Raw genomic sequence first — 24,798 nt, 5'->3', positions numbered from 1 at the left:
CAGATGTAAGTAAAATATACAAAAATAACTTAGGGTGGGTGCTGTGGTACAATAGGTGGAACTGCCTCTTGGGACGCCTGCCTCCTAGATCGAGTGCCTGCTCTGCTTCTGTCCAGCTTCGTGTCATTGTACCTAGAAGGCAGCAGATGATGGCCCAAGCTCTTGAGTTCCTGGACACCTTTATGGGAGACCAGATGGAATTCTTGGATTCTGGCTTTAGCCTGGCCCAGCTCCAGCTGTTGTGAACATCTGGGGAGTAAACCAGCAGATGGAAAATCACACACACACACACCCCCCCCCGCCACTCCCGTCTCTCTGTCTTTCAAAGAGAGACAAATCTTTTTGAAAAAAATTTCTTCTTTGGAGCTGGCATTGTGGCACAGTGGGTTAAACCTGTTTGTTTCTGGCTGCTCCACTTCCAATTCCAGCTCTCTGCTAATGCACCTGGGAAAGCAGCAGAAGATGGCTCCAGTGCTTGGGCCCCTGCACCCACGTGGAGACCCAGAAGAAGCTCTGGCTCCTGGCTTCAGATCGGCTCAGCTCCGGCCATTTCGACCAACTGAGGAGTGAACCAGCGAATGGAAGACCTCTCTCTCTGCCTCTCCTCTCTTTGTGTAACTCTAACTTTCAAATAAATAAATAAATAAATATATTTTTTAAAAAAGCCTACAGTTATATTGGGGCCAGTGTTGTGGCACAGCAGGTTAATGCCCTGGCCTGAAGCATTGGCATCCCATAGGGGCGCCGGTTTGAGACCCGGCTACTCCACTTCCGATCCAGCTCTCTGCTGTGGCCTGGGAAAGCAGTGGAGGATGACCCACATTTTTGGGCCCCTGTACCTGCGTGGGAGACCCGGAAGAAGCTCTGGCTCCTGGCTTTGGCCTGGCCAAGCCCTGGCTGTTGTGGTCATTTAGGGATTGAGCCAGCAGATGAAGATTCTCTCTCTCTCTCTCTTTCTCTCTCCCCCCTCTCTGTAACTCTGCCTTTCAAATAAATATATAAATAAATCTTTTAAAAATTTATCCCTTAAAATTAATTTCATTTCATATATTAGCTATAAGTGATTATAAAATAAAATGAAATTCTAAAACAATAGCATTTACAATAGCATCAAGAACATGAATTACCAGGGCTGGTATCGTGGTGTAGCAGGCAAAGCTGCTGCCTGCTATGCTGGCATCCCATATGGACCCCTTTTGGATTCAAAATGGTATCTCACTGTGGTTTTGATTTGCTATTTAAAAAAAAAAAAAGATTTTATTTATTTATTTGAGAGGTAGAGTTACAGACAGAGAGGGGGAGAGACAGAGGTAAAGGTCTTTCATCTGTTGGCTTACTCCCAGATGGCTGCAATGGCTGGAGCTGCACCAATCCAAAGCCAGGAGCCAGGAGCTTCTTCCTGGTCTCCCACGTGGATGCAGGGGCCCAAGCACTTGGGCCATTCTCTGCTACTTTTCCAGGCCGTAGCAGAGAGCTGGACTGGAAGAGGAGCAGTCGGCACACGAACTGGCGCCCATATGGGATGCCGGCATAGCAGGCAGAGGCTTAGCCCTACTATGCCACAGAGCCCGTTCAATTTGCATTTCTTAATTACTAGTGGTGTCAAGAATTGTTTCACATGCTTGCTGGTCATTTTGTATCACTTTGGAAAAATGTTTATTCAGATCCTTTGCTCATTTTAGAAAACTGAGTTATCTTGGCGGCCAGCATTGTGGTGTAGTGAGTAAGACCACTACCCGCGGTGCCAGCATACCATATGGGTGCTGGTTCAAGTCCCAGCTGCTCCACTTCTGATCTAGCGCCCTGCTAATAAACATGGCAAGCAGTGGAAGATGCTCCAAGTACTTGGGTCCCTGCATCTGTGTGGGAGACCTGGAAGAAGCTTCTGGTTCATGGTTTCAGATGAGCCCAACTCCGCCCACTGTGGCCATCTGGTGAGTGAACCAGCGGTTAGAAGATCTTGCAGTCTCTTTGGCTGTAATGCTGCCTAAAAAAAAAAAAAAAAAAAAAAAAAAAATCAATACATCAATTACCTAGGAGTAAATTTAATGAAATATGTGTAAGACTCTTAGAACAAAAACTTTAAATTATTGCTTCAGGATGTAAAAGAAGACCTAAATGAGCAGAGAGGTATATCATGCTAATGAGTTGCAAGATTCAGTATTGTTAGGGCGCCAAGTCTTCTCAAAATGACCTAAAGACACAGTGCAGGCAGGTGCTTGGCACAGTAGTTAAGATGCCACTTGGGACATGTGCAACCCCTATTAGAGGGCCTGGCTTGAGTCCCGGCTCCACTTCTGACCCAGCTTCCTGCTATTGCACATCCTGGGAAGCAAGCAGATGAGTGCTCACGTAGCTGGGTCTCTGCCATCCACGGGGGAGACCCAGTTCAAGTTCCAGGCTCCTGGCTTCAGCCTGACCTGGCCCTGGTAGTTGCAGGCATTTGGGGATGCAAGATTTGTCTCCCCTGTCTCTCTGTCTGCCTTTCAAGCAAATAGAAAATAAATTTAAAAATTTTTACAAGAGATTGGCATTGTGGCACATGTCTTAGTGCCAATTTGAAATCCAAATGGAGTTCCTGGCTCCCAGCTTAGGCCATTTAGGGAATGAACCAGCTGATGGAGGATCTTTCTGTCTCTCTGCCACTTTGCCCTTCAAATAAATAAATAAATAAATATCTCTTGGGGGCCAGCACTGTGGTGTAGTGGGTAAAGCTGCCACCTGCAGTGCTGGCATCCCGTATGGGTACCCATTTGAGTCCCGGCTACTTCACTTCCAATCCAGCTCTCTGCTATGGCCTGGGAAAGCAGTAGAAGATGGCCCAAGTCCTCAGGCCCCTGCACCCTGCAGTAAGCATTGTGGCACAGCACTTAGGATAGAATTTGGGACGCCTGCTCCCCATGTTAGACTGTTCACTTTCCACCCAGCTTCCTGCTAATGCACACCCTGGGAGGCAGCAGCTGATGGCTCAAGTACTTGGAGCCCTGTCACTCATGTGGGAGATCTGAATGGAATTCCTGGAGCTGTTGGCTCCTGATTGGGGGCTGGCCCGGCCCTGGGGCTTTTGGGGCAGCTCTCTCTCACTCTCTCTCTTTCTCTCCCTCTTTCTCCCTTTGTCTCTGTCATTCTGCCTTTCAAATAAATAAGTCTTTTTTTTTTTTTTTTTTTTTTTTTTTTTTTTTTTTTTGACAGGCAGAGTGGACAGTGAGAGAGAGAGACAGAGAGAGAAAGGTCTTCCTTTGCCGTTGGTTCACCCTCCAATGGCCGCCGCTGCAGCCGGCGCACCGCGCTGATCCTGGCAGGAGCCAGGAGCCAGGTGCTTTTCCTGGTCTCCCATGGGGTGCAGGGCCCAAGCACCTGGGCCATCCTCCACTGCACTCCCTGGCCATAGCAGAGAGCTGGCCTGGAAGAGGGGCAACCGGGACAGAATCCGGCGCCCCAACCGGGACTAGAACCCGGTGTGCCGGCGCCGCAAGGTGGAGGATTAGCCTATTGAGCCACGGCGCCGGCTTCAAATAAATAAGTCTTAAAAAATTAAAAAGGTAGGGGCCAAAGTCGTGACACAGAAGGTTAAGCTACCACTTGCAATGCTGGCATCCCATATCAGAGTGCTGGTTCAAGTCCCAGCTGCTCCACTTCCGGTCCTGATCCCTGATAATGCACCTGGGAAAGTAGTGGATGATGACTTCAGTGCTTGGGTCCCTGAAACCCACATGGGAGACCTGGATGGGGTCCTGGCCTCCAGGCTTTGGCCTGGTTTGGCCTCATCCATTGCAGCTATCTGGGGAGTGAACCAAAGGATGAAAGATCTTTCTCTCTGTTTTTCCCTTTCTGTCACTCTGCCTTTCAAATAAATAAGCTTTTTGTTTTGTTTTGTTTTACATTTACTTATATTTTTGAAAAGTACAGTTACAGCAAGAGAGGGAGATATAGAGACCTTCCATCTGCTGGTTCACTTCTCAAATGGCTGTAACTACTGGAGCTGGGCCTGACCGAAGCCAGGAGCTTCATCTGGGTCTCCCATGTGGGTGCAGGGGCCCAACCACCCAGGTAATCCTCTGCTGCTTTCCCAGGCACATTAGCAGGGAGCTGGATCAGAAGTGGAGCAGTCAGAATTTGAACCGTCACCCATGTGTGATGCTGATGTTGCAGCCTAACCTGCTGTGCCACAGCACCAGCCCCAATAAATAAATCTTAAAAAACAAAAAGATGATACTAGGGGCAGGCATTATGGCACAGCAGGTCACACTGCTGCTTGGGCTGCTGGCATCCCATAGCCAAGTGCCTGACTTGAGTCCTAGCTACTCTTCACCTCCAATCTAGCTTCCTGCTAATGTGCCTGGGAGGCCACGGGTGCTGATCCCAGTACTTGAGTTCCTGCCACCCTCATCGGAGACCAGAATGGAGTTCCAGGAGACTAACTTTGGCTGTTGCAGCCATTTGAGGAGTGACCAGAAGATAGAAGATCTTTCTTTCTCTGTTTTTCTTTCTTTCTCTGTTACTTTGCCTTTCAAGTAAATAAATCTTGAAAAAAGAAAAAAAGGGCCAGCGCCGCGGCTCACTAGGCTAATCCTCCACCTTGCGGCGCTGGCACACCGGGTTCTAGTCCTGCTCGGGGCACCGGATTCTGTCCTGGTTGCCCCTCTTCCAGGCCAGCTCTCTGCTGTGGCCAGGGAGTGCAGTGGAGGATGGCCCAAGTGCTTGGGCCCTGCACCCCATGGGAGACCAGGAGAAGTACCTGGCTCCTGCCATCGGATCAGTGCGGTGCGCCGGCTGCAGCGCACCAGTCGCGGCGGCCATTGGAGGGTGAACCAACGGCAAAGGAAGACCTTTCTCTCTGTCTCTCTCTCTCACTGTCCACTCTGCCTGTCAAAAAAAAAAAATAATAATAATATTCAGAGGGAAAAGGTAAGCCAGAGACTGGAGATGATCTTTGCAATGCAGATACTCAAAAAGGAACTCATAGCCAGGGTATTTAAAGAATTCATGTATCCAGAAAAGAAAACCAGACAACCTACTTTAAAAAAGCTAGGCAGGAGACTCGAGCAGACACTTCCCAAGTCATCAGTAAGGCTTTGCATCACTGCTCATCAACGAAAGGCAGACTAAACCACAGTGAACTATACTACCTATGTCCACCAGCGCTGCCAAGATGAAAAGGGCCGACAGCTTCAAGTGTTCACAAGGACGTGAAGCAAGTGGAACTCTCATACATTTGTTAGTAGGAGCACACATTGGTGCAACACTTGGGAAAACCGATAGTGTCCACTAAAGCTAAATATATACGCAGCACATCCTGTCCCGGGAATTCCATTGCCGGGCACACATCCAACAGCAATGACTGGGTAGGAGGGGCCACTGCGGCACAACCAGCTAAGCTGCTGATTCGGATGCCTGGGAGTGAGCCCGCCTCTGCTGCCCTTCTTCTTCTTTTAAAAGATGCATTTTCTTATTTGAAAAAGTGATGGAGAGAAAGGGAGAGACAGAAAGAGAAAGATTTTCCATTCACTGATTCACTCCCCAAATGACCTCGAGGGCCAGGCAAAAGCCAGGAGCCTGAAACTCCATCTGGGTCTCCCACATGGTTGGCAGGGGCCCAACTAGTTGAGTTATCCTCTGCTGCTTTCCCAGGCACATTAGCAGGAAGCTGGTTCAGAAACAGGACAGGGGCAGCTGGGACTCGAACTGGTGCTGCTTTGCTACAGGATGCCAACGTCACAGGCTGCGGCTTAACTCGCTGCGCCACGATGCTGGCCCTGCCTCTGCTTCTGATCTATCTTCCTGCTGATGCACACTCTGGGAGGCAGCAGATGGTGTCTCGAGTCCTGGGGTCCCTGCCACCCATGTAGGAAACCTGGGTGGAGTTCCTGGCTGTTACCTTTGACCTGGGCCAGCCTCTGGCTGTTGGAGGCATTCAGGGAGTAAACCAGCAGATGGAAGATTTTCTCTCCCTCTCTCTGTCACTCCGCTTTTCAAATAAATAAACATAAATAAATAAACTTCGAAGAAATGAGTGTGTATTTGTCCACCAATAGATATGAATAAGAGGCCGGCATTGTGGCAGGGCACGGAGGGTTAAGTCACCACCTGTGATGCTAGCATCCAATATGAGAGCTGGTTCAGCTTCCAATTCAGCTTCCACTGAGCAGTCCCAGATGGAATTCCACACTCCTGGCTTCAGCTTAGCACAGCCCGGCTAGTGCAGACATTTGGGGAATGAACCAACAGGTGAAAGACTCTCTCTCTCTCTCTCTCTCTCTCTCTCTCTCTCTCTCTCTCTCTCTCCCACACACACCCCTGTAACTCTGTCTTTCAAATAAATAAAATGAATCTTAAAAAAAAAAAAAGAAGGGACATGTGTAGAAATGGACAGTGCTATTAACAGCATGTATTCCTAATAGCCAAAAATCGGAAGCAACTCAGATGTCCACCAGCAGTAGAATAGATACATGGAAGCAGGTGCATCCGCACTGTGGAGTACCTTAGAGCCCTGCGCTGGAGCAGAAGATTGCTACCTGCAGCAGCACAGATGACTCTCCTGGAGGGCTGCTGGGTACAAGAAGCCAGACACACACAAGTTTGTGCTGTTTGTGCCTTGTGATTCTATATACAGATGGTCTCTGGCTTATGGCTGGCCTTAAGGTTTTGTCAGCTTCGTGATGATGTGAGACCAATGCCTGTCCAGTAGAAGGGATACCTCAGGTTGGAGTGTGGCTCTTTCTCTTGGGTTGGGTATAGGCCTCTCTCGTGATGTGGGCAGCGACAGCGCGACCCAGCGTCCAGTCAGCAAGGCAAGCACAGGGGAAGCAACTGATACTGTGTCGTCAGCATTTCTGAGACACAGGCATTCAACAAATGACGCGAGGCACTCGATACGTTAGCATAAAGAAGGCTTTGTGTTACCTGACTTTTGCCCAGCTGTAGGCTAGTGTAAGTGTTCTGAGCACGTTTAAAGTAAGGTGAGCTAAGTTCTGAGGTTCAGTAGGTCAGGTGTATTAAATGCATTATCAACGTACGATGGAGTTATTGGGATGTGACTGGATTGTAAATTGAGGAGCATTTGTATGAAGACTTCAAACACGGGAAACTCAAACTGTGGTAGAGATCAACACACTCTTAAGGTTGAGGAAACCAAATGTTTGTAAGCTATATTTCAATTTAAAAAAGCAATAAAAAACTACACTACCAGTGTCCATCAATGTCTGTCCCTTGTTGTTACAGGAGGAAAATCTCCATTTTTCTTCACAGCACTGAGCACTGATCACAACTGCAGTTAGCCCCTTCTTTGGTCTCTGCCCACTCCCTAACTAGACGGTAAGTTCCAGGAGATCCGGACCCTTACTGTGCTTTTAACAGCCACGATCCCGTCTTCTGGAATAGTCCCTGGTGAAGAGCAGGTGGTCGATCAGCATGAATTTTTAATAAATTAATGGACACATCGTGGCTTTGTCTTGTTTTGAGCTCCATCTCCAGCTTTCCCTCCATAGGCTTCTGGAATCTTCCTAGTACTCTGCAGCCCCTCAGAGCTGCTCACCCCTGCCCAACAGGCTCTGTTCTTACTCACCTCTAGCCTTCGCATGTGCTGGACTGGAATGTTCTCTCGCTTTTCTCTATCCACCAAACGCCTGTGTATCCTCCGGATTTTTCCATGTGAGTACTTCCCCACAAACCCTCCCCGGGCTCCTCCTTCACGTACTTAAAGCGTGAATACAGTACTTACGGTTCTGTCTTCACGTCCATGGCTCCACACCCCACTGGCCTGGACAGCTAACACACTGCCTTCCTCCCCGCCTTGGTTATTCTCGGCTGGCACCGCTCTCTCCCCCAAACCTGCTCTTTATCTTTCTCCTCCCTGCTCTGCACCCCAGAAGTCTGACTTCTACCCACTGTATCACCTTGCCTCTGGTTCCCTGTGGATTCGACCAATGGGAGGCCCCAGGCAGAGGGCCTCTCACCCCATCTCCACAGTCCCGGGTGGTCCTGCCAGGTGGCCTCTCCTCTCTCTTGGTTTTATTTCCTACCTCTTTTCCCTTCAGTACTACAGGCAGACCTACAGTGAGAAAAGAGTCACAAAGTCCTTTATCAAATCATCACAGAATCTTTGTGTTTAATTGAAGAATTTTCTTTATTTTTAAGATTCATTTATTTATTTGAAAGGCAGAGTTACAGAAGCTGCAATGGAGCAGCCGGGACTCAAACCGGCACCCATATGGGATGCCAGCACTGCAGGCAGCAGTTTTACCTGCTACGCCACAGCACTGGCCCATCGTTGAAGAATTTTCTGACAATGCGGTTTAATGAAGGTAGTGAGAGTCCTATGCTTGGAGGTATACAAGTTCTGGAGACAGAAAATCGACTGATGGTGATGTTGAAGGGAATTGCAGCAGAGCTGGTGGTGTGGGGCTGGGGGTGTTGGTTAGACTTTTAGGGGCTTCTCCAGCCCAAGATTCTGGAATTCTCTGACCAGGAGTCAGAGAAAAAGAAAGCAGAAAATCCCTAGGCTCAGGTTTTGAAGAATGAACAAGGGCAATGTGCACTCATGATATTTTGGTCCTAGACAGCTCTTTTTTTTATTTTTTATTTTTTGACAGGCAGAGTGGACAGTGAGAGAGACAGAGAGAAAGGTCTTCCTTTGCCGTTGGTTCACCCTCCAATGGCCGCCGCGACTGGTGCGCTGCAGCCGGCGCACCGCACTGATCCGATCGCAGGAGCCAGGTACTTCTCCTGGTCTCCCATGGGGTGCAGGGCCCAAATACTTGGGCCATCCTCCACTGCACTCCCTGGCCACTGCAGAGAGCTGGCCTGGAAGAGGGGCAACCGGGACAGAATCCGGCGCCCCAACCGGGACTAGAACCCGGTGTGCCAGCATCGCAAGGCAGAGGATTAGTCTAGTGAGCCACGGCGCCAGCCTCTAGACAGCTCTTAAATGCCATCCAGGGGTGGGCATTGTGGTGCGGTGGATGAAGCCACTTGTGATGCCCGCATTCCGTATCAGAGTACCTGGAATAGAGTCCTGCCTCCTCCGCGGCTTCTGCTCCAACTTCCTGCTAATGTGCCTAGGAGGCAGACGATGACGGCCCAAGTACTGAGTCCCTGCTACCTTCAAGGGAGACCCGGATGGACTCCCCAGATTCTGGCTTCGATTTGGCCCAGGCTCAGTTATTGCAGGCATTTGGGAAGTGAACCAGTGAATGGAATCTCTCTCTCTCTCTCTCTCTCTCTCTCTCTCTTTAAAGATTTATTTTATTTATTTGAAAGGCAGAATTACACAGAGAGAGAGAGAGAAGAAGAGGCAGAGAGAGACAGAGGTCTTCCATCTGCTGGTTCACTCCCCAACTGACCGCAATGGCCAAAGCTGCACCAATCCGAAGCCAGGAGCCAGGAGCTTCCAACAGGTCTTCCCATGTGGGTACAAGGACCTAAGGACTTTGGCCATCTTCCATTGCTTTCCCAGGCCATAGAAGAGAGCTGGATTGGAAGTGGAGCAGCCGGGACCCAAACTGGCGCCCATATGGTATGCTGGCACTGCTGGTGATGGCTTTACCCACTATGCCACAGTGCCAACCCCCCTCTTTTCTTGCTCTGCCTTTCAAATAAATAAAAATGAATAAACAAACATTTTTAAAAATATCATCTAATTGGTTATCCCCCTTTAACAGAGAACAAGCTATGGGAAGGGACGGGTCCAAGTTCATATCCACAAACAAAACTCAGCTCTGCTAACACCCAGGCTGCTCATGCCTCCATATGCACCAGGCCTTGGAGGAAAATGTGCTTCCCTTATGACTCTACAAAATGACTTCGCTCTCTACCTTTCTGGAGCCAGACACAATTCACAGCAATGTTTGCCGGCTGACAGGGGCCAGGCTTGGGGCAGGGAAGGGCCCCATCTGAGAGCCTCCCCAGAATAACTCACAGGCCAATATGCTGTGTGGTGCAGGTGGAGACAGGAGCACAGAGGTGATCAGCGTGGCCCACAGCGCCGCAGGGGCCCCGAGCTGCTGCTGCGAGGAAGCCGCTCCGGGAACCCCGGCGGGGTGATGGCTGGTGGAGGGGTCTCCTCACCTGCATGAGACGCAGCCGGAGGTGATGCTCTCAGGTCACTGGTTCTGAAAGGAGAGTCCTGCCCAGGCTGGGGGGCAGAGCCAGGAGCTCTGAGCTTCCTCCTTATGGAATTCTAGAACCTCCCACAGAATTCTAGAACCTTAAGCTTAGGAAAAGTCGATTTCACTTTTTTTAAAAAAATATTTATTTATTTCATTTATTTATTTATTTATTTGACGGGCAGAGTTAGACAGTGAGAGAGAGAGAGAGAGAGGTCTTCCTTTACCGTTGGTTCACCCTCCAATGGCCGCTACAGTCGGTGCACTGCGCTGATCTGAAGCCAGGAGCCAGGTGCTTCCCCTGGTCTCCTATGCGGGTGCAGGGCCCAAGCACTTGGGCCATCCTCCATTGTACTTCCGAGCCACAGCAGAGAACTGGACTGGAAGAGGGGCAACCGGGACAGAATCCGGCGCCCCAACCGTGACTAGAACCCAGTGTGCCGGCGCCGCAGGTGGAGGATTAGCCTAGTGAGCCACAGCGCTGGCCCACGCTTTTTTTTTTTTTTTTTTTTTTTAAGATATTCATTTATTCTGAAAGTCAGAATTACAGAGCAGGGGTGAGGGGTCGGGGGGGGAGGGAAAGAGAGGGGAAGAGAGAAAGAGAGAGAAAGAGAAAGAGAGAGAGAAGAGAGATCTTCCATTCACTGGTTCACTCTCTAGACAGCCGCAATGGCCAGAGCTGGGCCAGGCTGAAGCCAAGAGCAAGGAGCTTCATTCGGGTCTCCCACATGGGTGACAGGGGCCCAGAAACTTGGGTCATCTTCCACTGCTTTTCCCAGATAATGAGCAGGGAGCTGGGTCAGAAATGGAGCAGCTGGGATGTGAACCAGTGCCCATATGGGATGCTGGTGTCATGGGCTACAGTTTTACCCGCCACTTTGTGACAGTGTTGGGCCAGCTTCACCTGCTTTGATAACCCCAGCATCCCACGGTAGCCCAAGAAGTGGAGGGTCCCCACAGGACCCAGGCCACCCATCACTTTGGCACTCTTCTGAGTCACCGTTGTCCTGCCCTCGTTAAACCACCATCCACCACGGAGCCCCTCCCCAGCCTCCACCTGCTCTCTCTGTCCCCATAGCACCCCCCTTTCCCGCGAGAAAGCAGGTACACTCCTGATGAGAGGAGCTCTGGGTCACTCTCTCGCAGCCCACTGCGCTCAGCAGAAAGGGCATGGCACAGGCACTTCTGCCACAGCCTCTGCCCGCCCCCATGCCCACCATGCTGGCCTTCCCCCTTCCCATGCCCAGACAGGCCAAGCTCATCTCTGCCTCGGACTTTGCACTGGCTGCTCCCTCTGTCCAGAAAGCTTTTCCTCCACTGGTGGCACGCGAGCCACTGCTGTGGGTGCCACCAGGGATCTGCACTTGGGGTGAGATCCTCATTCCCGCAGCACTGAGCATTCACAGCCACAGCTCCCAGAGTGACAGCCCCCTCCGTGGGGGCGGCCACCTCCAGCGGCCGCTCGGCGCTGCAGTGCCAGGGCCCGACTCTGCTCCAGGGCCCCGTGAGGGTCAGCTGATCAGACTCCACGCTCCCTGCCCACGTACCATCCCCGGTCCCTCGGTCCCCCCACACGATGTGATTTTTATCGCCTTTTGAAACTGCCTTCGTGCTGTGTTTGCTTGCTCATTTGTGTCCCTTTCGTCCACTGGAACAGGAGTGCCACAGGGCTGCCGTCTGGTCCTCTACTGTGTACCCAGCACCCACAGCACTGCCTGGTGCATAGCTGGTGCTCACTAAATATTTGTGGACTAAACAATTGTGTGTGCGGCACTGAGTGGGTGCAGGAATGAATGATTGTGTGATGCCTGCCTTTCCTGCTCTCCCCTGCCCCGCCCCACCCCCCACTGCCCTGGAGCCAGGCCTGGGCCCCCCTCCCCCATGTGACCCCGGCTGAGCTGGGGCCTCCTGGGAGGATGGAGCCTGCAGCCGTCTTGGCTGCTTGCCCTGTATTGATCAAAGCTAGGAGGCTGCTGGCTGAGGTCTGTCCCGGCCGGGGGGTGGGGCAGTGGAGAGGGATCCTGGCCGATTTGTCCAGGACTTGCCTGGGGCAGAGAAGGGCTGGGAACGATCCATCTGCTTGGGGGGCTGATGACACCTCTTGTGCACACCTCTCAAGGGAGGACAAACTGGCCCCAGGAGGATGGCCTGGCAGGAGGGCGCAGGGGACAGAGGCGGGTCCCTCCCCAGGGGCGGGGGGTGGATGCCATTCAGGCCGCTGTGTAGGACCCAGGGGTGGGGATCTCAGCGAGCTGGGGCTCTGGCCAGCATCACCCCTTCACAGCTGGTCATGATCCTGGGGCACAGGAAAGGGAGTATGAGCAGAGGCGCCGCAGAAGGAGCCCAAGGAGCCAAGAGTCCTGATCTGGGAATGGAAAACGGGGATAGTCCCTGGGTGGCCAGACAGAGCCTCTGCTGGGGCTGGGTGGACTGCGAGCACACAGGTCCTGAGGCCAGCTCAGGTGGAGATGACGGGGTGACCTCAGCGTCCACAGCCCAGGGCACCTACATGCGTGTCTATATACACACACGCACACACACACACACACCTCAGTCATCTGAACTGGGCCTGTATATCAGTACACATCTGGGAAACTGGACAGTGGAGGAGATTAACCATCAGAGATCTCCTGGAGGACTTCATGCAGGAGGTGGTCCTTAAAGTTGGGTGAGTTTTACAGAGTAGGAGATACTGGAAAGAGGCAGAGAACCAAGTATGGAACCAGGAACCATTTGCTGCTGCCTGGGCAAAGGCAACGGCCCCTTCCTGGTTTCCAGGCTCCAGACCCCTCCCCCCTCCACCCATATACTGCACCTCTGTCCCACGCTTACCAGGGTGAGGACTCTGGTCTGAAACAGGACGATCAAGGCACCCTTGTCCCCTGCCCGCCAGGGGCTCCCCACTGCCTTCCACGTGCTGTCCTGTCATCGGAGACCTTGAACGCTAGAGGTTGCTCCAGGCCTGCCCTGTGCACCATTCCCATTTTACAGAGTTGGAAACTGGGGCTCAGAGAAGATACCGCGCAGCGAGTCAGGGACCACACTGGAGCTAAAACGGTGGCTTTCCAAGTCCCAGGCTGGACTCTTGCCCCGACAGCATGCCTCCGCCACCCCCGCCCACCTAGCTAGCGCTGAAGGAGCTGAAGGCAGCCTGGCTACAGTCGGGTTAGCTCTCTTCATTGTACAGACAGGCAAACTGAGGCTGGGAAGGTGGGCCTCCTCGGGATCTGTTAGCTTGCACAATTGTTCTTCCTTAACTCTCTCAGCGGTGGGAAACAGACTGGGCAGAAGCTACAGTGCCCATCTGACAGATGAGGAAGCTGAGACCCAAAGACCAGGGTCCCAGAACGGATTCATTCTTCATATGCACACTGTGCATCCTTGCGGCAGACTCCGCAGGGTCAAGGCCATGGCTGGCCTGGGCTTTCAAAGTTCACGCTCTGCTTGCCGGTTCAGACAAACGACAGCCACAGTGCCCAGCACTGAACTCCAGCACAGGAAACCCAGGGGCTGGGGAGCCATGGCAAGACTTTAGGAAGGGGGCTGGCTATTCCAGGGGAGTGGAGTGGGGGCTGGGGAGGGGAGCGAGTTCCAGGCAGGGCCCTGGCCAGCCTCACGCTTCCCGCCTGCCAACCCAAGCGCCTTCCTGGAGGATTTAAGACTATGTCGAGCAGTTGTTTTAAATTTCCGGGCAGGGGGCTGCAAGGGGGGCAGGGGGTGCTGCAGGCCGTCTGGGGTGTGGGCTGCTATTTACCAGGGCCCTTTGCGGGATGCGGCTCTCCAGGCTGGGGGCTCCCACAATTGCTTCCAGCTGGGCTGGCAGCCAGTGGGGAGGAGCTGGGGCGAGGTGAGGGGGTGCCAAGAAGAGACCACAAGGGCACGAGGGGTCCCTTGTAACCCAGGGTCCCCGGTGCCTCCCTGGGTGGCTGCTCTCGCTGGTCCATCAGGCCTGGGGGGCCTCCTAGGACGTAAATGTATCTATAAAGCGGGATGCATCCGGCCTGGACGGTGCTGAGCTTTCTGGCCTTTATGCACTTAATCTTTCATTTCCTCTCCCTGCTTCATCTCCCTGCTCACTTCCCCTCTTTCCCCGGGAGGAATATTGCTGGGCTCCACCGTGCAGCCCCGCCCTGCCCCCACCGCGAGTCCAGGCCGCGTGTGGCTCCTTTGTGGGAAGCAACCTGTCCAGCGTCTGTGGTCTCTGCGCCCCCTCCCCCCCAATCGCCTGGACCACAACAGAAGTGAATAAACACTGCTGGCCACAGACTCCTCCCGTGGCTCCTCTGCCCCCACACGACAGCTCCTTAGCCAGGAGCCAAGACCCGGGGGTCTCCTCGCTCGCTCTCCTCTGCTCAGGCTCACCCCAGCCGCAGCCAAACTGAAGCCCAGCCTGGTGGCACTGTGCATCCTCCCTTGCTCAGCTGTCTTCCCCTCCCCACCACCCCAGCGTTACCACAGCCCATCGGTGCTGGGTGAAGACACCCATGGTCCCCATTCCATCTCGTTCCACGAGACATCAGTTGGCAGACTCCTCGCTCCCAAGGCTGGTCAGCGCCACCCCCTGTGTGCCTGTAGCCTGATTCTCTATAAAAGTAAGGGCTTGTCTCTCTGCTCTTGTTTGTCTCCCAAGCTGGTGTTAGAGGAAGGCGGTCAAAGCCCTGTAGATTCTCCGGGAGTGCAGGAGAGGGAGACTGGCTCCTGTCCATCATTTCAGGGTCCCTACTCTAGCGGAAACAGCCTCTGACCTCAGGAGTGATTTTGTGCTTCTCTCTGTTGGACCCCAAGAGCTAGATGCTGGGCACGCGGCTTGTCTCTGGCACCCTGGCAACTGGCTAGGGCCTGGCTCAGGACATCTCTCATGCAACTGACCTTCCGGTTCTTCCCCGTAGTTCACAAGAGCAAGGCAAAGTCCAGAGAGGAAAAGGCACTCACTCAGGGCCACATAGCAAGAAGGGACAGGGCTAGGACTGCTTCTTGTAAAACAGACTGAGAAGTCCGTTAATGAAGCGAGTGTGTGGCTGGGAGCCAGCAGGAGGGGGTTCAGCCCCAATTTAGCCCTGACCCAACCCCAGACAAAGTATGTGACTGGGACCCCTGCTCTTGCCACAGTCCCCCATCTGGTTTCCTTCCTGCTAATTCTGATCTTGGGGTGGGGAGCCTGGTCTGAAAGTAGGCTCTGCTCCTTTAAGGCCCCTCCCTCCCTCTTGTCTGCAGAGCCTCCCCAGAGAGCTGGGCCAGGACTAGGGGGAAGGTGGCAGGTCCCAGCTGCAGAGAGTGACAAAGAATGTCAGATGTCCCTTTTGTTCTGGGGGTGGGGTGGGGGTGGGAGCCCCAGCCCAGGAAGGGAAGAGCAGCGCCCAGGGTCTGCAGCTCTGCATTGCCAGGATACAGGAGGGCGGGAGGAGTCTAGAGAGGTGGCCTGGGCGTGCTGTGGCCTCAGAGGCAGTGGTTGGGGTGGGGGAGAGTCACTTGCCTAGGAGTGGGCGCTGACTCACACTCACTGCCCCTCGGGTTTCTCCCCACTTTCACCCACCCTCTGTGCCATCCTCTCCCAGGCCTCAGAAAAGCCCGTGGGGATGGCCCCATCCCCCCACTTTACAGGGACAGGAGTGACATGCAGAGAGGGGAGTGGCTGGACTCTCACCACCCAGCCAGGGGACAGCAGAAAGGAATCTGTCATCAAGTCTAGCTCCCAGCTCCTAGCCCAAGCACTGTCACCGCACCCTGGGGGGAAAGGTCAGAGGGCAAAGGGACAGAGGCAGCCTGGGAAGGTGCGGTGACTTGCCTAAGTTCACTTGCAGGTTCGGGACAGGGTCTGGCCAGCCCAGTGGCATCAGTCTCCCAATGACAGAGCCACCTCTAGGACTTCCGGCCTCAGCGAGAGGCAAAGTCTTCTCCAGGGCCAGTGGAAGCTTCTGGATCCACCTGGGAGCTCTAGAGAGAAGGCAGGAAAGCTGGCTCCCCATGCTTGCGTGGCTTCCTGCAGAGCAGCTGTCTCCTGTGTAAATGGGCTCTGCTTGTGAGCCACAGAGGCCCAGGCAGGCGCACTGGCCAGGTGCTCAGTGATGGTTAGTTCCGTCCCTCCCTCCTCTTCTTGCCTCTCTGGCCTGGGGGTTGGGCTGGCTGGCTTCACGGCTAACAGGAAGTAGCCTAGCTGGGCTGGGAGGCAGGTAGGAGAGGGGCTCAGGGACCAGCTGGAGGAAAAGGCACAGGGCAGGGCTTTGTCTTTTAAGACCCCTGTTCAGAGGCAAGACTCCACTTCCGGGGGACTCTGCACCTGGGAGAGACCACTTCCCGCCTCCGACCATCTGTCGTGGAAGGAGGGCCCCCTCTTGTCTCATACTGCCCAGGTGAGGAGGCTGGACCAGGGCCTGGGAGGCCTTGGCCACGCACTGGCAGAGCCGTCTCAGGGCAGGGCAGCCCGCTGGCCACAGGGACGAGCAGGTGGAGGTGGAAGAACTCATCTCAAAGCTGGTGAGCACCCTCCTCTCACTCGAGCTCTGTGTTTATTTGGAATACCTGGTGGACCCAAGGCTGGACAGAGGCCCTCACCTCGGGGTCTCCTTGGACCCTGGCCCCCTGGCTGCTCCACCTCCACCAAAGTGCTGCTCGCTCTCCATTAAGCAGAACGTGGAGACTCTTCTAATGAGGGAATCCCTTTGGTGGCTCCTCCAGTCAGCGGGCTTGATCGCTGGGGCTCTCCCAGAAGATGCTCAGGTCCTTTAAAACTAAATAAATAAATAAAGTGAAGACCAGATTTAAAGTCTTGCCTGAACGCTCCCAGCCCAGCCTTCCCCCTCCCCGTGGAGCTCCTGCAGCTCCCACTGGCTGCGCCCCTCCCGACCCTAAGGCTAGCAGGAGAGTGGGAAGAGCCAGGCCTTGGAGCAGCTTTTGTGCCCGTGCTGCTGTGCTGCCCAGTTCTGCTGTTGCTGCCCCTCCGAACAGCCTTCCCAGGCATGCACAGGACCCCCATTCCTACAGGGCCCTGCGCAGGAGAAAATTGGACTGCAAGAGGGCAGGGACTTGCCAAGGCCACGTGGAGGCAGGGCTGGGTCTTGTCTTCTGCCCCTGCCTGGAATCTGGGGTGCAAGTGCAGGGTCAGGCTGAGGTGAGCGGGCATCAGCGGGAAGGGGGCCTCATGGACCATCTGGGATGCCCCCTTCTCATCTCGAGGGAGACTGAGGCTCAGAGAGGGCAGTGAGCTTATCCGGGTTCCACAGTGAGTTCTTCTAAATGCCAGGTAAGCCTGCAGGGGCAGGGCGAGCACAGAGCTCTCACTGATGGGGACGGCAGCAGGGCAGGGCACTCAAAGCTCTGAGAAGGGAGGTCTGAAAGCCACACATTCCAGAGTGACCATAACGCAGCCTGGGGCCATTTCAGGAGGCTTCCTGGAGGAAGTGATTTTTGAAGAGTTGAAGGGTAGCAGGAGATAGGCAGAGAGGAACCAGTGGGGGAGGGGGCTCTAGCAGGAGAGTTTTCCCTGCAGGAGGCGGGGTGGTGGGGCTAAAGTCAGGAGCTCCGTATGGGGACCCACCTGCTGCCTCCCAGGGTGTGCATTAGCAGGAAGCTGGAAGGGGCTGGCACGGTGGTGTAGTGGGTAAAGCCAAGGCCTGCAGTGCTGGGGCATCCCATATGGGTGCTGATTTGAGACCTGGCTGCTCCACTTCTGATCTAGCTCTCTGCTATGGCCTGGGAAAGTAGTGGAGGATGGCCCAAGTCCTTGGGCCCCTGCACCTCCATGGGAGACCCGGAAAAGCTCCTGGCTCCTGGTTCCTGGCTCCTGGCTTTGGACTGGAGCAGCTTCAGCCATTGCGGCCAATTGGGGAGTGAACCAGCGGATGGAAGACTTTCTCTCTCTCTCTCTCTTTCTCTCTCTGACTTTCAAATAAATAATAAATAAATCTTAAAAAAAAAAAAAAACAACTGGAATTAGGAGTCAGGAACAGAGCCAAGCCTCTAACCCAGGCACCGTGATGTGGGATGCAGGTGCCCTAACTGGAAGCTTAACTGTAGACCAAATCCTCCCACATGCACTGCTTAGCTTTATTTACTTGTTTATTTGAAAGGCAGAGAGAAAAGAGAGAGAGAGAATATGAATATCTCCAATCTGCTGATTTTCTCTCTAGATGCCCACAACAGCTGGCTGTCCAAAGCCAGGAGCTGGGAATTCAATCCGCCGTTTGGTGGCAGGAACCCAACTACTTGAGCCATTACTTGCTGCCTCCTAGGGTGTACATTAGCAGGATCAGAAGTGGAGCTAGGGGGCAGTGCTGTGGTGCAGCAGGTTAAGCCGCCGCTTGGGGGCGCTAGCACCCATATGGGAGAGCTAGTTCAAGTCCTGGCTGCTCTGCTTCCCTTCCCGCTTCCAACTAATGCACCTCGAAATGCAGCAGATGACGGTTCAAGTACTTGGGCCTCTGACACACAAGTGGCAGTTCCTGGCTCCTGGCTTCAGCCTGGCCCAGCCTGGCCCAGCCTGGCTGTTGTTGCCATTTAGGGAGTGAACCAGTAGATGGAAGCTCTCTCTCTCTCATTCTGCCTTTCAAATAAATAATTCTTTGAAAAAATAACATAAAAGTGGGGTGCCGGCACTGTGGTGTAGTGGGTAAAGCCACTGCCTGCAGTGCCGGCATCCCATATGGGTGCCAGTTCACGTCCTGGCTGCTCCACTTCCCATCCATCTCTCTGCTATAGCCTGGGAAGGCAGTAGAAGATGGCCCAGGTCCTTGGGCCCCTGCACCGATGTGGGAGACCTGGAGGAAGCTCCTGGCTCCTGGCTTCGGATTGGTGCGACTCCAGATGTTGCGGCCATCTGGGGTGTTAACCAGCGGATGGAAGACCTCTCTCTCTGACTCTCTGTAACTCTGCCTTTCAAATAAATAAATAAATCTTTAAAACAACAACAACAACAAAAAATAGGGAGCTGGTACTTGAACTCAGGCACTAGGATTGGGATGCCGGCATCCAAAGCAGTGACTTGAGTGCTAAGCCAAACACCAGCCCACCCACAGGAGCGTTTCAAGTGAACCGGCTTAGGGTTGCCAGGTGAAATAAATGATACCCAGTACATTTACATTTCAGATAGATAACTGCAAATGCATTTTTAGTTTCAGTATATTCCATACAATGGTTGGGATACACTGGACACTGACAATTGATGCCTGGTTTATCTTAAATTCAAATTTAGCTGAGTTCAAATGTAATTTTACATTGAATTCTAAAGGCCTCCTGGCAGCTGGGCAAGTCCCCTCTCCTTTCTGAGTGGCCACACCCTCATCTGGAAATTGAGGCTAATTCTGCCAGAGACAGCAGGAGCCCGGGGGGCTGCAGGCAAGGGAAGAGGGGCTGGAGGCTGGGTGGGCGCAGGGAGAGCCTGCAGGCATTAGCAGATGGCGGGTGGTCATGCAGTGCGAGGAAGAGGAGGCACGGCCAGCACCTGGACCCACTCGTGGTCCAGCAGGCCACGGAGGCGGCAGTCCCGGGGAGGAGCTTTGGGGGGAGGGTAGTGAGGGAGTGTGGGAAGTTTGGCTCTGGGTCGCTTAAGGCTGAGGTTCTCCAGTGCTCTCCAGGTGTGGCTGTGCAGGTTGCGGCTGGGGACAGCGCTAGACTCATGCAACTGGCATGTCACTGGCAGAGAGCGGGAGGAGGCAGATCCCTGAGGCGGGGATGGCAGGGGCTGAGGTGTGAGCAGCATCCTCCCCTCCTGGCACCCCCGCCCTGTGCCCCAGTGTTAACTGCGGCATCTGGGAGGAGGCTGGGGCCTGGTCCCTGGCGGTACCACCCCAGGTCTGTCTTACTTCCGAGGCCTGGAATTCGACTTTATCTCCCAAAGGTCACCTTGTCCTCGGCCCAGCCCTGGGGGTGGGCATTCCTCACATTCCGTGGACCTCACTGGGAATGGCAGGCCCGGGTTCCAGCTGTTCAACTCCTGGCCATGCGTACTGAAGGCCTCCTGGGGGACCCTGGGGCCAGGCTGGATCTGATTGGCATGAGTTCAAATCCCAGCTCCGCTTCCTATCAGCTGGTGAGCCTTTCCCTGCTGGGCACAGGCATCCCCTCTCCTGCCTGAGCTACCAACTGGCTGTCGGGTGTGCACATCAAGTCTTTAAAGGCACCCGTGCTCGTGCTTGGCATTCAGTAGGTGCTCAAACATGCTAGCTCCTCCCTGTACCTTCTCTAACCTCTGTTTCCTATTTTTTCTGATTATTTATTTTTATTTATTATTTTTTTGACAGGCAGAGTGGACAGTGAGAGAGAGAGAGAGAGAGACAGAGAGAAAGGTCTTCCTTTTGCCGTTGGTTCACCCTCCAATGGCCGCCGCGGCCAGCGCGCTGCGGCTGGCACACCGCACTGATCTGATGGCAGCAGCCAGGTACTTATCCTGGTCTCCCATGGGGTGCAGGGCCCAAGGACTTGGGCCATCCTCTGCTGCACTCCCTGGCCACAGCAGAGAGCTGGCCTGGAAGAGGGGCAACCGGGACAGAATCCGGTGCCCCGACCAGGACTAGAACCCGGTGTGCCGGCACCGCAAGGTGGAGGATTAGCCTAGTGAGCCGTGGCGCCGGCCTTATTTTTACTTATTTTAAAGGCAGAGAAAGAAGAAAGGAGCTAGAGAGAGAGAGAGAGAGAGAGAGAGAGAAATATCTTCCATCTACTGGTTCACTCCCTCAAAGGCCTGCAACAGCCGGTACTGGGCTAGGAGCTAGGAACTCCATCTGGGTCTCAGGTAAGTGGCAGGGAGCCAAGTACTTGAGCCACCATCTGCTGCCTCCCAGGGTGCCCAGTAGCAGGAAGCTGGAATTGGAAGCATACTTGGGACTTGAATCCAGGCACTGGCACGTGAGATGTGGTGTTCCAAGAGGCATCTTAACTGCAGCACCAAACACCTATCAGTTTCTTCATTTTAAAAAGGAAACAAGGGGCCAGCGCAGTGGCACAGTTGAATCCTCCTTCTGTGGCACCAGAATCCCATATGGGAGCTCGGCTGCTTCTCTTCCGATCCTGCTCTTTGCTTGTGGCCTGGGAAAGCAGTAGACAATGGCCCAAGCACTCACTTGGGCCCTTGCACCCGTGTGGGAGACCCGGAAGAAGTTCCTGGCTCCTGGCTTGGAATCGCCCTGCTCTGGCCATTGCGGCCATTTGGGGAATAAACCAGTGGATAGAAGACCTTTCTCTCTGTCTCTCCCTCTCACTATCTATAATTCTACCTCTCAAATAAACAAATTTTTTTTAAAAAAAAGTAACCGGTCCCCAAACCCCTGGAGAATCTGCTACTAGATGCAAACTAGAGAACTAACCCCAGGTGTGCGAAGTAGTATAAGCAACGAAAACTCTATAAATTATTTAAAATAAAAGGGGAGGGGATAATGGGAGTTTGTGCTGTAGCTCATAGGGTTAAAGTCGCGGTCTTCGGTGCCAGCATCTCTATGCCCGCTAGTTTGAGTCATGGTTGCTCCACTTCCAACCCAGCTCCCCGCTAGAGTGCCTGGGAAAGCAGGAGATGGCCCAAGTCCTTGTGCCCCTGCACCCAAGTGGGAGATCCGGAAGAAGCTCCTGGCTCCTGGCTTTGGCCTGGCTCAGCCCCAGCCGCTGGGGAATGAAGCAGCATTTGGAAGTTCTCTCTCTGTCTCTCCCCCTCTGCCCCTCTCTTTATCTGTAACTCTGTCCTTCAAATAAATATATTAATTAGAAAAAAAAAGAATCATAACACTGCTCTGACAAATGGGGGAGGTGGCTGGCCTCCGTGGGGCCAGCCAAGGCTGGCTGGAGCCAGAGACGAAGTTGGAGGTGACCTCAGCCGGTCAGACAGAGGGACACTGTGGCTTGCAGCCCGATGATGTGGCCGCTGGGAATCCGTGAGCTACCCTGAGGGCCTCGGTGGGGAGGGTACCCAGGAAGAGCAGCAGGTGCCGTGTTCTGAGCCCTGTTGCGGGTTTCCCCCATGCCTGGCCTACTGTGGCCCCAGTGAGCTGTGTGAGGGGCCAGGGGGCTGTAGCTTCCTGGGAGCCAAGCTCACCATTCCAGGTCATGTTCCAGGTACCGGGGATCTGGAATTCCCTGCCCCAGGCCCTGAGCCACTCCTAGGCCCTGGGACTCTTCCCAAGGGGCTGTGCCACAGGTGTGTGCCTGAACAGGAACAGATGTGGCCAGGATCCGGACACAGGGCCAGGGTCCACACGTGTCTACACAGAACCCTGGATGTGAAGGTTGAAGTCACTGGGGAGAGGGGAAGCTGGTGGGAGGGCTGCCTTGGTGACCCTTGCCCGGGCTGCCATGCCAGGGCGCGCCTGTATCAGGTGGGCAGCCGCAGCCTTTGAGCCAGTGGAGGGCCAGTCTCACTCCTGGGTTCCCGGGCCCACTCGGGAAATCCATATTCCTCTTTCTCTTCCTGGGGCAGGATCTTGGACCTTGCATTGTACTTGTGCCGGAGGCCAGGCTGGGAGCTCAGGGTCCAGCAGCCAGGTTAGTTCTCATAGTAGCCCTGCCCAGGGAGCCCCACCCCCCCGGGGGGGGCGGGGATACCAGGACCTCCTGGGTCCTTGCAGCTGGTAAGCGTCTGGGCTCAGACAGCTGAGCTGCAGCAAACCCTCCTTTCCTCATCCCTCTGCCTTTCCTCACCCCCAAGCAACCCTCTCCAGCCCCAAGAAGCTCAGGAAGAGGTAACAGCCCATGTGTATGCTGGCTCCGGATTCCTGGGTCCCTTCAGGACAGACTGGGCCCTCAGGTTGCGACTGCATCAGGAGGGGCCAGCACTGTTCTCCGTGGAGGTGGCAGGTGACCCGGCCAGGGCCTGCACACCCTGCTGCCCCTGGAGGGTCTTTTCCCCACCCAGCCTCAATATCTCCCACGCAGATCTCCAAAACCCAGGCCTCCCGGCTCCACAATGAAGTGTCCCGGGACTGGATGGCTCCCCCCCCCCCATCATCCTGCTGCCCAGCCCAGTCTTCTACCCCCGCCTCTGCCCACACCAAGCACCTGAGCCCCATGGGCCACCCCACTTGCAGCCCCTCTGTCTTGGTGCTGCCTTGTCTCCTGTAGGATCCTGTCTCCACTTTCCCTTGTCCCCCCCCCCCCCCGCCATTCCCCATGGGGTACCCAGCATGCTCTCTGGAAAAACAAGGGGCCGCATGTCACCTGCGTGTAAAACCCTTCAATCCCTCTTGTCCCAGTGCCCTCCACAAAAAGCCAAGCCCCTCTACACGCCAGCAACACCGCCAGGCTCTGCCGCGCTCCCTGGCCACCTCCCCCTTTCCCTCTCTCTGCCTCCGCAGATGCTGTTCCTTTTCTTCTTGGCTTCTAACGGCTAGGTTCCAACCAGCATCCCCTCCTCCAAGAAGCCCCCTGTGCTGCCTCCAGGCTGGGTAGGACCCTCCCACTCCTGCCTCTAGGGGCAGACCGGCAGCCTGCGGTTATAATAATGGCAGATATTTATGGAGTGCAAACTCGGCAGTTTGTAAGACCATCTCCATTTTTTTAGATACCTAACAGGTTAAGCCAAATGCCTAGGGTCACACTTGTGGGGATGCTGCTTCCTGGCCACAGTGGGTGGACACTGAGCCGGGCTTACTCTGTCTCCACCGCTAGAATGCCAGGTCCTAGAAGACCGAGTGGCTTCTGAGCCATCTCGACGGCTACGGGAGGAGCTCGACGCCCGGCGCGGCTTCCCTGATTCTGGCCGCCACGGGGCTGTGAGGGCCCCCGGCGAGCCCGGCTTCGGGTGGCCCAGCTGGGTCGGGCTTGGGGCCAGATGGGCTGCCCGGCGGCGGCTGCGAGGCCAGGCGGGCCGGCCGGGGCCGCGCGTTGCCATGGGGACGGGGGCGGCGGCACCGCCCCGGCGGGCGGGGGAGCAGGTGGCGGGACGGTGCGCAGGCTGGGGGAGGGGCCGGAAGGGGCCCTCGGGGTCGGCCTGCCTTGCGCCCCGGCTCCTCCTCCTCCTCCTCCCCCGCTGTTCCCTGTGCGACCCCGGCTGCGGCTGCGCTGCCGAGCTGGAATTGGGGCCAGGGCACCCGGGCTCCTGTCGGGGTTTGGGCTCTGACCCCCGGGGCTTCTTGGGAAATTCACCACCTCCAATTGCCCCTTCCTGCCTCAGTTTCCTCTGCTGTGAACTTGGCCCCAGAGATTTCCACGGATACTTAAGCCCACGCTACTGTTGTGGCTCTGGGATAGGGCCGGGAGGATGCAGGTGGAGCCCCGGATCGGGGACCGTGGGCTCGGGGTCCGTCGGCTGGGTTTGTTGGTGGAGTCTCCAAAGTGAAGAGGGAAAACCGCAGCCCATAGAGGTAGAGGGACCTGGTCAGGGTCACACCCCGGGAGTGGGAGCCCAGCGTGCCACCTTTCACCTCCTGCCAGCCACTTGGGGGCCAAAACCCAGCTTGAGAATCAGGGGAGGAGGCGGGTTGCTGGGAGAAGAAAACAGCCCTGTCTTCAGAGCTACCTAGAGCTGGGCCCCAGGCAGGAGCCTTTGAGCAAGGACCCTGGTGGCTGCCGGGCCTCTACCCACACCCTCCAGGGCCCCCACGGGAAGGCAAGCAGCTCTGTGCCCCTGCTGGAGCCTCGGCCCACCCCAGCAAGCCCAGGGCGGGCATCGCAGCCTGGCGGTCTTGCCTGGAGCTGGGCCTCCTCTGGCCCCAGCCCCCATTCTCAGGGGAGGCCGGCTTTGCTCAGGAATAAAGCCCCTTTCTCCTGCTTGCTCCTA

The 24,798-nt window shown here is 54.9% G+C and overlaps 1 long non-coding RNA gene across 1 annotated transcript; it reads right to left on the bottom strand.

Annotated features, from left to right (window-relative positions):
- Nucleotides 1–16,575: 16,575 nt before the first annotated feature.
- Nucleotides 16,576–23,955, bottom strand: LOC127493455 (uncharacterized). Its single transcript, XR_007923628.2, has 2 exons — nt 23,671–23,955; nt 16,576–16,831 (listed from the first exon to the last, which is right to left on the bottom strand). It is a non-coding gene; the product is annotated as an uncharacterized lncRNA (long non-coding RNA).
- Between the last annotated feature and the right edge of the window lie 843 nt (nt 23,956–24,798).

This window comes from Oryctolagus cuniculus, chromosome 7 (assembly GCF_964237555.1).
Source record: "Oryctolagus cuniculus chromosome 7, mOryCun1.1, whole genome shotgun sequence".
NCBI classification, from domain to species: Eukaryota; Metazoa; Chordata; class Mammalia; order Lagomorpha; family Leporidae; genus Oryctolagus; species Oryctolagus cuniculus.
This window is presented reverse-complemented; position numbering and strand designations above follow the sequence as displayed.